This window comes from Argopecten irradians, chromosome 3, assembly GCF_041381155.1.
Source record: "Argopecten irradians isolate NY chromosome 3, Ai_NY, whole genome shotgun sequence".
Taxonomy (NCBI): Eukaryota; Metazoa; Mollusca; class Bivalvia; order Pectinida; family Pectinidae; genus Argopecten; species Argopecten irradians.
In genome coordinates, this window is record NC_091136.1 from 41,651,798 (window position 1) to 41,665,664 (window position 13,867).

At 34.0% G+C, this 13,867-nt stretch overlaps 1 long non-coding RNA gene across 1 annotated transcript; it reads left to right on the plus strand.

The window, feature by feature from the left end:
• The first annotated feature begins 5,791 nt into the window (after positions 1 to 5,791).
• LOC138318635 (uncharacterized) lies at positions 5,792 to 12,360 on the plus strand. Its single transcript, XR_011207896.1, has 2 exons — positions 5,792 to 6,611; positions 8,464 to 12,360. It is a non-coding gene; the product is annotated as an uncharacterized lncRNA (long non-coding RNA).
• Positions 12,361 to 13,867: the final 1,507 nt, after the last annotated feature.

Below are 13,867 nucleotides of genomic sequence, written 5' to 3' on the forward strand. Positions count from 1 at the left end.
ATAATATCCGGAACTTTACAAAAATAAGGCTTCGTGAGAATTGCATCATGGATGGTAGCAAATTGAGACCGCGAAAACTCTAAACGAAGTCAGTTTTATTAGATTAATGATACAAGCCTTGATAATACAGTAATCTTTTAACACATTAATATAATAAATAACGCTAAATATATCAAAATAGAGATAAAATAACATCATATGCATACTGAAGAGAAGTATTTTAAAACTGGCATGCTGAAATATGAGAGAGAGTAAGCGTGAATTCGTACGGCCGCCATGTTTTGTTTACACACAAGTAGGTTTTCTCGTAATGGCAGAATAAACAACGAACAGAAACATGACCAAGTACAATTGCTAAGATTTTACATTTTGTGAATAATTTTTATTTTATATATTACAGTACAAGTTTACAATAGTTTTCGTATTCTAAAGCATTTATACTTCAATAGTGATCCCTGTCCCTATATACTGGCTTATTAACAAATCATTTGTGTACAAAACCTGAAAAACATATAGCCCTGTCCCTATATATAACAGGTGCGGTTTAGCATCTTATAAAGTATTTATATTATCAGTTAAGTTATCTCAGTATAGTGTCTGGCCCTCCAAACTTAATTTTGACCTTTTAAAATTTAATAGCATGCATACATTTACATAGTAAATTTAAGCAGTAAGATATGAAAATGCTTTATAGCTAATCATCTACAAAATTAGAATATTTGTATTAAATTGTGTTTTTTTAATGATTAATATTTGTCTTTCATTCTCTTTTGATATGTTAACAGTTGGACAAGATGTGCTATACAAGGAAATAAAGAAACTTAAGAGTTTGAAAGTGCCAAGAAGAGTTTGAGAGATTGGGATCTTTAGATGTAGCTACTAGGGACAAAATGAATTAATGTAGGATGAAACAAGGATTTTCTGGGTGAAAGATGTTTGAGTGTTTAATGTTAAGGAATCTGGAGATTGTGACTGGATTTATTTGACTTTGTTGTGAATTACTGTATATGTTATTATGCATGTGCTGGACAATGTTGCCAATGTTTGGTAGTTCCATAGACTCTGTTTCAATGAAATCAGTTTTATATTTGTTGATGTCAGAAATAATATAAATAAAAAAAACACCAAATGAAATCATTCAGTTATTTGTGTTGCTGATTCCAGTGGTACATGTATACAATCATGTGATCCTACAAAAACATATATAGCTGTGACCTAATGAAACAACTTGTGATAATCTGAGTAAATGGGGAGCAGTATATTTGTGTAGCTGTGGGATGCAGAGCCATGCAATCAGTTATCTTATATGATGTTGAAAATGTCAAGAAGGTATAATGAAATCATCTTTACCTGTATTCTCTGATGCCTTGAAAAATAAGCGATTGAGGTTATAAAAACCATTATAACAAATTAAGATAAAATGCTGTATCATGACCTAGGATGAATTCACTACATTATCTTGTGTTAACAGTGTAGATTTTAATTTCCTGCTTTTCGGTCTCGGGCAGTGAAAGTCAATGGAAATTAGCATGGATCATATTTACTTTTTCCTAGCAGTGTAATTAATTTATTTAAGAGAACATTTAAATCGCTCAGGTGTTCATAATCGGACTAGTAGCTGACGTTATTTCATATATAAGGTCTAGATTAAATCACACGCACTTCATTGTTCATTTCAATGGAGCAGGGGCGTAGGAAGCGGGGGGGGGGGGGGTAGCTTTTAAATCGATCGAAATATTATTACCATGTTAAGAACGCTAAAATTATAATCATTAAAATACATCGTAAAACTCATCTCAGCCAGTCTAAATCGTAATTTTTTTCTCGGGGGAGACCCCCGTAAACCCCCCTTAACACCAAATTTCCTCGCGTTACCTTGGGCACTCGCAAATACATCAAAATGCATCGTAAAACTCATCTAAGGCGTCCTAAAACGTAATTTTTTTTTCCGGGGAGACCTCCAGACCCCCCAAACACCAAAAATCTCGCGCTGTCGGGGCGCACGCAAATTCATCAAATTCCATTTAAGATATTCTTAATCGTAAAATTTTTCCCGGGGGGTGGCCCCGGACCCCCCAAACACTAAAATCGTCGCGCTTTCAAGCGCTCGCAAAATCATCAAAATACTTGTAAAAACTCAACTCAGCCATTCTAAAATTACAATATTTTTTCCCAGGCGGTCACCCTCAGAACCCTAAAATACCTAAATCTCGCGCCTGCGACGCTCACAAACAGCCAACTAAACTCGCTAATTTGGCCAATTTGCGTATTCGTTAATTTTTCTTTAGCGACCCCCACTGTCTATCATATATGTGTACAATGATTAAAATTTAATGATCAATGAAGGTATATAAAGGATATATCTTAGAGGATTAAGTTCTTTAATCCTTGAAGGCAAAATAAAGCATTGGTGTATTTAAGTCAGAATTAGTGGGGGTTACACAAATATTGAGGTATCATGTAATTAAATCTTTAAAATCTTCCTAACTACAATATTATGTTCATGTGCAAAGAAATAGACATTTCAAGGCAACTACCTTTCCGGAGGAAAAGTCAAGATATTTATAATTTCCCAAATCATTAAAAAATGGTATTTATACATCAAAGATTTGTGTTTAAAAACCAGTTTATAAACAAATTTCCTGATATATAAATCTTATACAATGACTCTTAAATGAATTCATTTCTATACTATCATTACTGTTTGTTGCCGCAGTGATAGACAATTTACCGCATGGTACTTAATTGTTATGGGCGGTGGAAAACATAAATGGAACCCGCGTTTACAAAATTAAATTTCATAGCATTTAATTAAATTGTTTAGGAGAACATATAAGTATTTGTATTCAAAATGTGGTTAGAAGTTGCTTAACATTAAAGGTTATTAATTTAAATCACAAATCCATTTTTAAAATGGATCTAAAAAACGTTTCGGAAAGGTAATGGGCCTTTAATATAGTATATCCAGGAAAAGAATTTTCATCATATCACAAATTGTATGTACATTTACCGGGAAATTTCCTCTTTACATGAAGAAGAAATCAACAAAGTTAAAGTACAAATGTACATGTATATAACCGTAGCTACTTAGCTTGTTAATGTAAAAACTACACGTGGAATTTTATTGTTTGAGAAGTAATGATTAACTATGAAGTTGTAACAAAATGTGCTTGAATAATTTTCTTCACATTTATCAATAAGAATTAACGTTTTATGACAATTCTAGATCTGTTACGCATAGTGTACAAGACACGCTGATCTTACTAATAAGCTGCCGCGGATTCAAACTATGTGGATTGTACAGTATTTAATTTTTCTGTTCTCAAGTTATTTATTCTCCCGCACACATGACACTCAGTACTATGACAAACTGATAGATTATGTAATTGTTTGTCACTATTTTCATGGTTTGTATATCTACTTTTCCCCTATAATTTGCTAAAAGTACGAGAAGTTTTTCCTTGGCGAAGTGCGAGTCGTGTTCAAACGCGATCCCGTGTGCCCCGAAACGATGCGTGACGGCACATAAAACTCTTCACTTCAGACGCGATCTTGACATTCCACTGTTTGTATTTAATAACGATCTGACCAACTTGAGATTTTCTGAATAAATATCGCGCGTAGTAACTGTGTGATAAATACGGAACATTATCTACATGAACTTATATTTATGAAAACACATGCTTGTTAAACAATGTCATAAATGTAATGGAGTAAACATATTTAATTTTATTCAGTTTTAAATTACTTGAAAGTGTTCTGAATGACAGGTACTAATTGTTTCAATAAAATTACTTAGTAAATATCTTTTCAATAAACGAGTTTTATCTATCTTGAACCAAGGACTACGTCCATGCTTGAACAATATCTCAAAAATGTTTCGCCGAGTGAAATGTTCTAATAAACTTGCACATTTTATTTGCCAAAATAAACTTGCACATTTTTGTAGGTTCATTTTAGAAATACGTGCAGCGACGCGTTATCGCAAAGGAAACTACGTTCAAGCACGTAATGCCTTCATACTTTTTTCACGCCTTAATAATGAAAAAATTTTGTAATACACACGAACTAGACGTAAAATGTTCATCAAAGGAATACTATTTAAAAAAATGCTTCATAAAAGATTTTTGCCTTGAAATGTCATGTACATTTACTTAATCAAGATAATCAATCATTATAAATTTTGAGTTACACACCAATGGCGATGGGTCAAGCCGGTATGGAATGGGCTGGGTTGCATAATTGCCCGACACTCAAAATTATCATTTCTAAATGCTGGACATGTTTAAATTAACCGTACCTCCCCCATTTTCGCCGAGTGAAATGTTCTTATAATGCACATTTGAAAGACAAAAGGGTCCTCCTGCACATTTTTGTACTTCATTTTAGAAATTTTTTCGCAGCGCGACGCGTATCGTATTTAACGTTCAAGCACGTAATGTTCAAACTTTTAATAATGAAAATTCAATTACACACGAACTAGACCAAAAATGTTCATCAAGGGATTATACTATTTAAAAAAATGCTTCATAAAAGATTGATTTGTTGATATGTCTTAGCAAGACAATCAATTCATTATTATTTTGAGTTACACACCAATGTGCCGATGGTGTCATTCCGGTATGTTGATTGAGCTGGGTTGCATAATGGTATGACGACACTCACAATTTAAATGCGGGGGGGGGGGGGGGGGGGGGGGGGGCAATTGCCCGTTCCCCAGGATGGGGGCAGACATGTCATGTCTTTTTTCCCCCCCCCCCCCATTTTCCCGGAGGGAGACCCCCGGCGCCGAGTGAAATGTTCTAATAACGCACATTTGAAAGAAAAAAGGGTCTTCCTGCACATTTTTGTACTTCATTTTAGAAATTTTTCCGCAGCGCTACGCGTATCGCAAAACGTTCAAGCACGTAATGTTCAAACTTTTAATAATGAAAATTCAATACACACGAACTAGACCAAAAATGTTCATCAAGGGATTATACTATTTAAAAAATGCTTCATAAAAGATTAATTTGTTGATATGTCTTAGCAAGACAATCAATTCATTATTATTTTGAGTTACACACCAATGTGCCGATGGTGTCATTCCGGTATGTTCAGATTGAGCTGGGTTGCATAATGGTATGACGACACTCACAATTATCATTTCTAAATGCTGGTAAATTTAAATCGAAAAAAATACCGTGCCTAGAACACTTTAAAATCATTAAAATACATTGTAAAACTCATCTCAGCCATTCCAAATCGTAATATTTTTTCTCGGGGGAAGACCCCGGACCCCCAAACAAAAAAATTTCACGCCTTCGGCGCTCGCAAATTCATGAAAATACATAGTAAAACTCATCTCAGCTATTCTAAATCGTAATTTTTTTCCTGGTGGAGAACCTAGGAACTCCCAAACACAAAAACGCGCCTTCGACGCTCGCAAATTCAACAAAATGCATCGTAAAACTCATTTCTGCCATTCTGAATTGTAAAAAAAATTCCCGGGGGAAGACCCCCGGCCCCCCAAAACACCAAAATCACGCGCCTTCGGCGTTCGCAAAATCAGCAAAATACATTATATAGACGTGTACAAGGATTATATGTAATGATCTATGAAAAACGTATGTCAATTATCTCCTGTATGTGCGGGGCGCGCGAGGGGGGGTAGTTACGAAATATTGAGGACCTTTGCCCCCCCCCCCCCCCCACTACGTTTCATCTTCCTACGCCACTGTTAATGAATCCTGTGGATATCTAGCCAAAATACTAATAATAACTTTTTTGAGATAGGTGCGAGAAATAGGCGCGAAATAGTTATAGCTAAATATGGACTAGAAAATAATATCAGGCTACTTGCATGAAAACGGTATTATTTTGACACATTGAAACTTCAGGTTTTATAATTTGGGAAGATCTATATTTGGTGTTTACTTGAGATATTCGAGAAAGCAAAATTTGAGTACCGTTCGTCAATCACAACAACTTTTAATTCTTGCTTCAAGATGCTCCACCGCTGACAAATGGTATTTTTTCACTATCAAAAACAGGAGTAGACGATTTAGTATTTTTCTTCATTTACAAAAGTTACTTACTTTACACCATTACCACCATTGAAACGTTTGAGCTTCTAATTTTACTTCAAGTTGAAAATATAAAAAAAAATTAATTGCATCCCGAAAAAAAATCCGTGGCACTATATCCTATATGGAATGAAGTACTGATTGCGCATGCACCAAAGGCAAAATAAATTTCTTATACATTATTTTTTTTGTGTTAAACTAGACATATATATACAAGATTAACCACCAATTATTGTTCTAATAATGAATGTCATTTATGCTCTGTCGGCGGTGGAGCATCTTTAAATCAAGGATTTATAATATAATAATATAATCTTCGATTGTTTTATTTCTATCTAAACTAGCCAGATTTTTAAGGTGAATATGACAAGTTCACATATCTTTTTCCAAGAAGTTTGTAACCAAACAATGCTACAGAGGCTCGCGGGCACCTGCGATAATGTTTGTGTGGCGTACGTGGACTAAGGAAAGATAACTACCACAAGGTTGCTTCCCCTCGATTTCAGTGACCTACTGTGTGAAAGAGACAGCACGGTAGCCTGCAAGGTAAGCTTTAATACTCCTAGTTTAGGTTGCTCGGAATGAGGATACTGCTTGTTCTATTTAGCAATCAATGCCAACAATTAATTCATTGCATTGTATAACGTTCCAAAATCCACAGGACAGTGTACTGAGTGTAGTTATATAGGCCTATATGTTTACATACTGTATTAGCCTACTGTGTATAAACGTTGTTCATTTTTACATAGTATGCCTATTATAATCATAGCCCTGTGTCGTAAATTCTACTGTAATTTCAGAAAGTGAAACTTATTGGGCCATAAGCTCAGTGATGCGTGTTTTCCACGCGATAATTAGACATTTATTTAGCATAGTTTATCAAAATGGGACGTCCGAAACCCCGATTGTGACACCGTATCACAGTCGCTACAATATGTATATATAGGCATAAATGCTTCATTTATTAAGCCTATGTTATGTGAGCTTTAATAAGAGCTGTTACCACATATAAATGTAATGGATAGCTCTGTATAGATATATATCAGTACTGTGTAGTGGTGACTTATGAGTCATGACTTTGCTTGGTACCATTTTATATATTATGGCCTACATATTAAATGAGGTCAAGATTCCTAGCTGTACTGGAATATACATTGTAAGTATGTACATTGTAGCTTATAGCTCTACTAACCATTCATACAAAGTTATAGCAATACAAGGTATGCATGTGGCCAAGAATCATTGGTAGGTACAAGTTTATTTTGTAACTGGTAATTAAAAAAGGCTATTTCCAATTTTATGATTATGTACTGTTGCATATATGTATGTTAATTTGAAACACCACACCATGAGCTTTAGGAATAGAGGAAATAGATGATTGTTTAAAATACTTTTGTAGGTAGAAGAGAAATTTGAACAGTCTGTAGTTTTACAGTCATAAACTTCCAATGTAAACAACTGGACTTATTTATGGCTGAATTTAGGACCAAACTTCCTCCTATCTATAGAGACATTGTACATACTATAATCATGGGTAAAATCCCTTAAAACTCTAGGCCTTATCTAATGGAAACTAGCATATACAGGAAATAATTATTAAATATTGTATATTATGAACTAGACTGTGTTTTATTCACAAAATCTTGTAGTAAAAGCCCCTATTCACAAACAAACAGGGGAAAATCTGCAAAAATAATGATAAAAATATAAAAACAAAATGGTTAAAAAACCTCACAATGTCACAATCTAGCCAACTAATTATTATTTAAGAAGTATATTGATGCTTATAAACCCAACAAACAATTTTAAAGCTTTGTAACCCAAGTCACTGATAGAAGGTCCTCAGCTGAATAAGAATTACATCACTAAATAAATTTATATCTTCTAGTTTGAACAAAGTCTGGCTAAAAAAACTGGTAGCCTAGCTAAGTTTATATTATTGCTGGAAAATAATTAAATTCCCCTTATTTACAACAGGTCTAGATTCCTCTTAGCCTGGCCAACAGATTCAAAATTTGAAAAATTTGGTAAGAACTTTTTAGCTGAATTAAATTTACAGCTATCAATTATCTCCCCCTAGTTTCAAATTTGATTTAGATTATTCAATTATCTGCTGAATTCATAGACTATATTATCTCCCCTAGTTGCCCAGGCATATCATGTTGAAACCTAGACTGGCCACTAGATCTGAAGGTTTTGATAAAAAAAATGGGCTGTACAATATTCACAGTCAGCATTAAATTATCTCCCCCTGGTTTCAAATTTTGACGAGCCAACAAATCGATTATCTCTTGTTAATTTTAAACTAATTCCACATACCATGTAACATGTTCATTATGTTTAAAAGACTATTTAAAGTACATTTGTTTATTGAATACAATGTTTTTCTTTGCTGCAGGTAAATCAGTAAGAAGAATAAAGATAATGGCTAATTGTGGTTGGTTGTGGTCTATTATCTGGGTGATTATTCTCCTGGTGTTTGGCTGGCCCATAGGACTCATCTGTGCCCTCTTCTACTGCATGCTCAGTCCATTTGCTGCCTGCTGTCATGGCTGTAGTGAACTTGTCAACTTACTGGACAGAGGCGTAAAACTTCCGATGACTTGTGCTCAAAACATGGTTGCTGGAAAGTCCATGTGTTAATCCTAGCCAAGCTTCTGTTGGTAGACTGATGGGGAGCTCTAAGTGCAATAATTACATTTGTGCAACTTATATATATCCATGGATATTTGAGACAGCTAGGAGATGAGAGAGAGCAGAAATGTATGTGTACTTTTCTTTCAAAGATCTCAGTAAATCCGGAATTCATCTTAACTTTACACATGAAAAATACAAAGAAATAATAAGTGGAAACCAGGAAAAAGGCTTAGAATCAAGGAAACTTGAAGCAAAGAAATTAACAATCATGTTTTGAAATTCGAGACTTTGGTTATGGATCAATAATTGCACATGACTCCTATCAGACAAACTGTTTCATATTTACATATTTACTTGTGTATTTTACGCAGAGGGTGCATGCTACCTCACTATGTATCGGCTTTCAATCCATACTTGTCACTTAGCATTATGACATTCTAGTTTAGTTGTGTATGAAATGTATGTTTAACCTAGTACTTATCTCGGCTGGACTAAAAAGCTTCGGAAAGTCCTAATACTACATAAGATTATATGTTATAAGACAAAACTTGTACATTATACATGTACAATGTATATTAGAAAGCAAAGGGTTGTCAGAATACTTGCCAGCCAAACAGAATCACCATTTTGTATGAGATAATACCCCAGGAGCCACATGTATTCTATGATACTAAAGGCTATAGATTGAACAAGGTACCACCATGGTGGCTAAAGGGATTACCAGTAAACCCCTGATCACAGGGGCAGGAGATTTTAGGGAGATCATAGTGTAACAAAAAAAATCTATGTCACATTCCCTTATAAGGCCCTTATCTTTGGGTTGCGGTTTGGAGGTCCACACAAACGGCTTTTTCAGGGAATGTCAGCTTTCTTCCTTCACCAAATCCTGATTTGACCATATTTATTACCAGTACTATTAGGACATAAAACACAAACAAACAAAAAACCATCAAATTACGTATATCATTGTTTTCAATCTGAAATCCAAAATAGTTGCCTAAGTGACGTTATCGTTTTATGTCTTCCATCTGTGTGATTATCAAAATTAACTTTAAGCTTGCACAATTATTTCTAGGTCTGCTGCAAGGATCCAGGATAACTTTAGCGTAAAAATGCTTACTTTCGCTAGCTATGCTTTAATCAGATACTGCATATAGATGTATCATTAGTTAAACAGAATGAATAACTGGAATTCAAGATGGCTGCCATAGATCTATGATTAATTTGATTGAAACTTTAAAAATTATCCTGCTTTAGAGCCAATTAAATGCTTTAAAGTGACCAATCGAGAGTTACGATGGTACTATAGTTGTTATACAACTTTGGCGGGGCTAAAATGACCGGTCGTTAGCCACATTAAACTGGTGGTCCTTATGTACAGTGTCATTATATAGTAAAAACGAACGGGGAGTCCACATACTGGTCATTATAGACAGGTGGTCGTTATAGACAGGTGGTCATTAAAGCGGGTTTGACTGTACATGTATTTAGTAAAGTGGTCTGTGTGTGGATAATGAAAATGATAAACTGTATCAGTATGATGCTTCACACACACACACGCACAAAAAAAATGAATGAAATGCTGAATTTTAATGTTTTAAAAATGTCATAAATCATTATTTAATGTTAAATATTTTGATGAGATCTTATAATTACATGTTTATTAATACTCAAGTGTAAATGACATTGGTGTACCATTATGACTTAAATGTATGATTATGTAGTAATTTTATTTCATCTTTTCTTTGAGATCTGAGATGTTTAAAGATGCTCCACCGCCGACAGAGCATAAATGATATTCATCATTTGAACAATAATTGGTGTTTAATCATGTATATATATGCCAAATTAACACAAAAAATAACATAGAATATTTTTTTTCGCCTTTGGTGCATGCGCAATCATTCCTTCATTCTATATAGGATATAGTGTCATCGAATTTTTTCGGGATGCAATTAATTATTTTTCATATTTTTAACTTGAAGTAAAATAAGAAGCTTAAACTTTTCAATGGTGGTAATGATGTAAAGTAAGTAACTTTTGTAACTGAAGAAAAATACTAAATCGTCTACTCCTGTTTTTGATAGTGAAAAAATACCATTTGTCAGCGGTGGAGCATCTTTAAGTCATCACAAGGAGTGAAATGTCCATCACAAAACTGTGTTCACAATTTAACACGAGTCTACCATTTAGTGATGGATGCTGTATTAATTGTTCTTTGTCTGACGTGATTTGTTTTATCCTATCTCTTGATTTTCATCTTACAATTTTTTTTAAATCTCTTTCAATCTTGGTGTTTACTTTTGAAGTATTTACTGTTGAAAACTTTCCTTGTATTTTTTACATAACAATGTACATTTATCGCCTTCATGGTTCAGAAACTTACATTGTATAATATTGTATCAAAAATCAGACTTATCTGCAGTTACTTAATTACATATACCCCGGTACTGGGCATATTTTTAAACTAAATGCACTAGGTAGGTGACAGAGATTTTTCCTCTATAAAAGTTTGTTCACATTGCACAAGTTATAAATACCGTACATGTAGATGCCTTTTTGCAGGGAAACTGATGGTATCAAGCCAATATTTTAATTGCCTTACTAAAGTAGTTCAGATGTTTCAGAATTTGTCATGCTTTTCTACAGAGAATAGTCTACTTTTGGTTGATCTAACACCTATTAATGATTTTGACGTCTGTGTGACTAGATGTCGGATGTAGTATGTACAACAAACTTGCCATATAATGTATTCCAGATTGTATGTTTTGACAACTTGATTTGTTTAAGGTTGTAGTTTAAATATATATATATATATACATGTTATATATTAACCATAAATGCTTATGTGAGAATGTATGGAATTTTTCAATATTTAGATATTTTTGTTATGATATATATATAGCTATTTTACTGGTAAACGTTAATAGTATTCTAGATATATGTATATAAATACCTCTCTGTCCTGTGCCTTTCATTGGTAAAGCTCTATGCTAGTAAAGTAAAGCTACCAGATCCATCATAAACTCTTATATAATAAATATTTTTTGGAAAACATTATTAATAAATCACCATCTCTGAAAATTTGTAACATTTAAATTGTCTCCCCTTTGATAAGATTTACCATAAATGACAATGAAGATTTACCTGTTATTTGGATCATCAGTACATATGTAACCCAACATATTATTGTGGAAATTAATTTTTGCATTCACATTTTTCATACGAATTCTACTGTACCTGTACATTTGTGCTTAGAACATTTTAATAGTTTCTAACACTCCCGAAATATACGGAATTATTTACATGTGAAAGCTAATTGGTTTCCAGTTTATACTTACAACGATCATCAACATCAAGGACGGCTTTAGCATTGGCTGGTCATACTGGTGGAGCTTTATTTTACTATCTTAAAGCTTGAACTTCAGCTCTTTTAGTGGTATAGTTTACCAGGCTTCTGAAACCACACAACTTGTCCAAGTCTTGTGATGAAAATCTACCATCAAGTGCTTTTACAATAGAAAGTAATAAAGTTATAATTTTGCATAATAATAGTTATATTGTCATGCATGCAAAGCTATTCAAGGATGAAAAGGGCAATTCTATGTTTTCTGTTTAACATAATTTTTTTGTCATAATAAAGATAATACTGAATTTAGTAATATGTTTCCTTTTTATTTTCTCATCATTTACAAGAGTACCGGTTCTTCCTTTTGGAGAACAAGATATCCCCGAGTGACACATGAAGCTGTCCATACATGGTCTAATTTGGTGAAATTAGTTCAGGATCCTTTAAGTAACAGCCATCTTGATCTTGTCAACACCCTCAAGCATGTATGGCACACTCAGTACTACTTTTTATTATCCCCCGCCCAACGAAGTTGGCAGGGGATATACAAATGGGTTCCGTCCGTCCGTCTGTCTGTCCGTCCGTACGAATGGTTTCCGGAGCATAACTCTAAAACCAGTAGAGATATTTCCACGAAACTTCATACACACATTGGTCTTATGGTCTAGTAGTGCCTTTTGCTATTTTTAGGTTTTCATTTTTTGTATTTTTCTGTAACCATGGAAACATTGCTGAAAATGGCAGATTTTTGTGTAAGAATCGTTTCCGGAGCACAACTCTAAAACCAGAAGAGATATTTCCATGAAACTTCATAGACACATTGGTTTTATTGTCTAGTAGTGCCTTTTGCTATTTTAAGGTTTTCACTTTTGTACTTTTTTCTGTAACCATGGAAACATTGCTGAAAATGGCAGATTTTTGTGTAAGAATCGTTTCCGGAGCACAACTCTAAAACCAGAAGAAATATTTCCATGAAACTTCATAGACACATTGTTCTTATGGTCTAGTAGTGCCTTTTGATAATTTTAGGTTTTCATTCTTTGTATTTTTCTGTAACCATGGAAACATTGCTGAAAATATCATTTTTTTACCAGGTTCGTTTCCGCAGCATAACTGGAAAACCGGTTGAGATATATGCACGGAACTCCATAGGCACATTAGTCTTATGGTCTAGTAGTGCCTTTTGCTATTTTAAGGTTTTCACTTTTTGTACTTTTTTCTGTAACCATGGAAACATTGCTGAAAATGGCAGATTTTTGTGTAAGAATCGTTTCCGGAGCACAACTCTAAAACCAGCAGAGATATTTCCATGAAACTTCATAGACACATTGTTCTTATGGTCTAGTAGCGCCTTTTGCTATTTTTAGGTTTTCACTTTTTGTGCTTTTTTCCGTAAACATAGAAACATCGCTGAAAATATCATATTTTTGTAGCAGGTTCATTTCTGGAGCATAACTCTAAAACCAGCAGAGATATTTCCACGAAACTTCATAGACACATCCTTTTCATGGTCTAGTAGTACCTTTTGCTATTTTTAGATTTTCATTTTTTGCACTTTTTCCGTTACCATGGAAACATTGCTGAAAATATCATGGTAAATGGTAAATATTACTTTGCAAAACTCCACCCATTTTTGTGTATATAGTCTAATATAAATGTCAAGGCTGTATACCTGATTCAACAATTGCAGCCCCGCTCTACTTGAATTATACTCCATCTTTCTTTAGCTCAACTTCCTTTTTCCTGGTTTTTTTTCATACACATAAGTCTCCACAATCAAACTTACTTCAGCTTTGATATCTCCATTGGCGGGGGA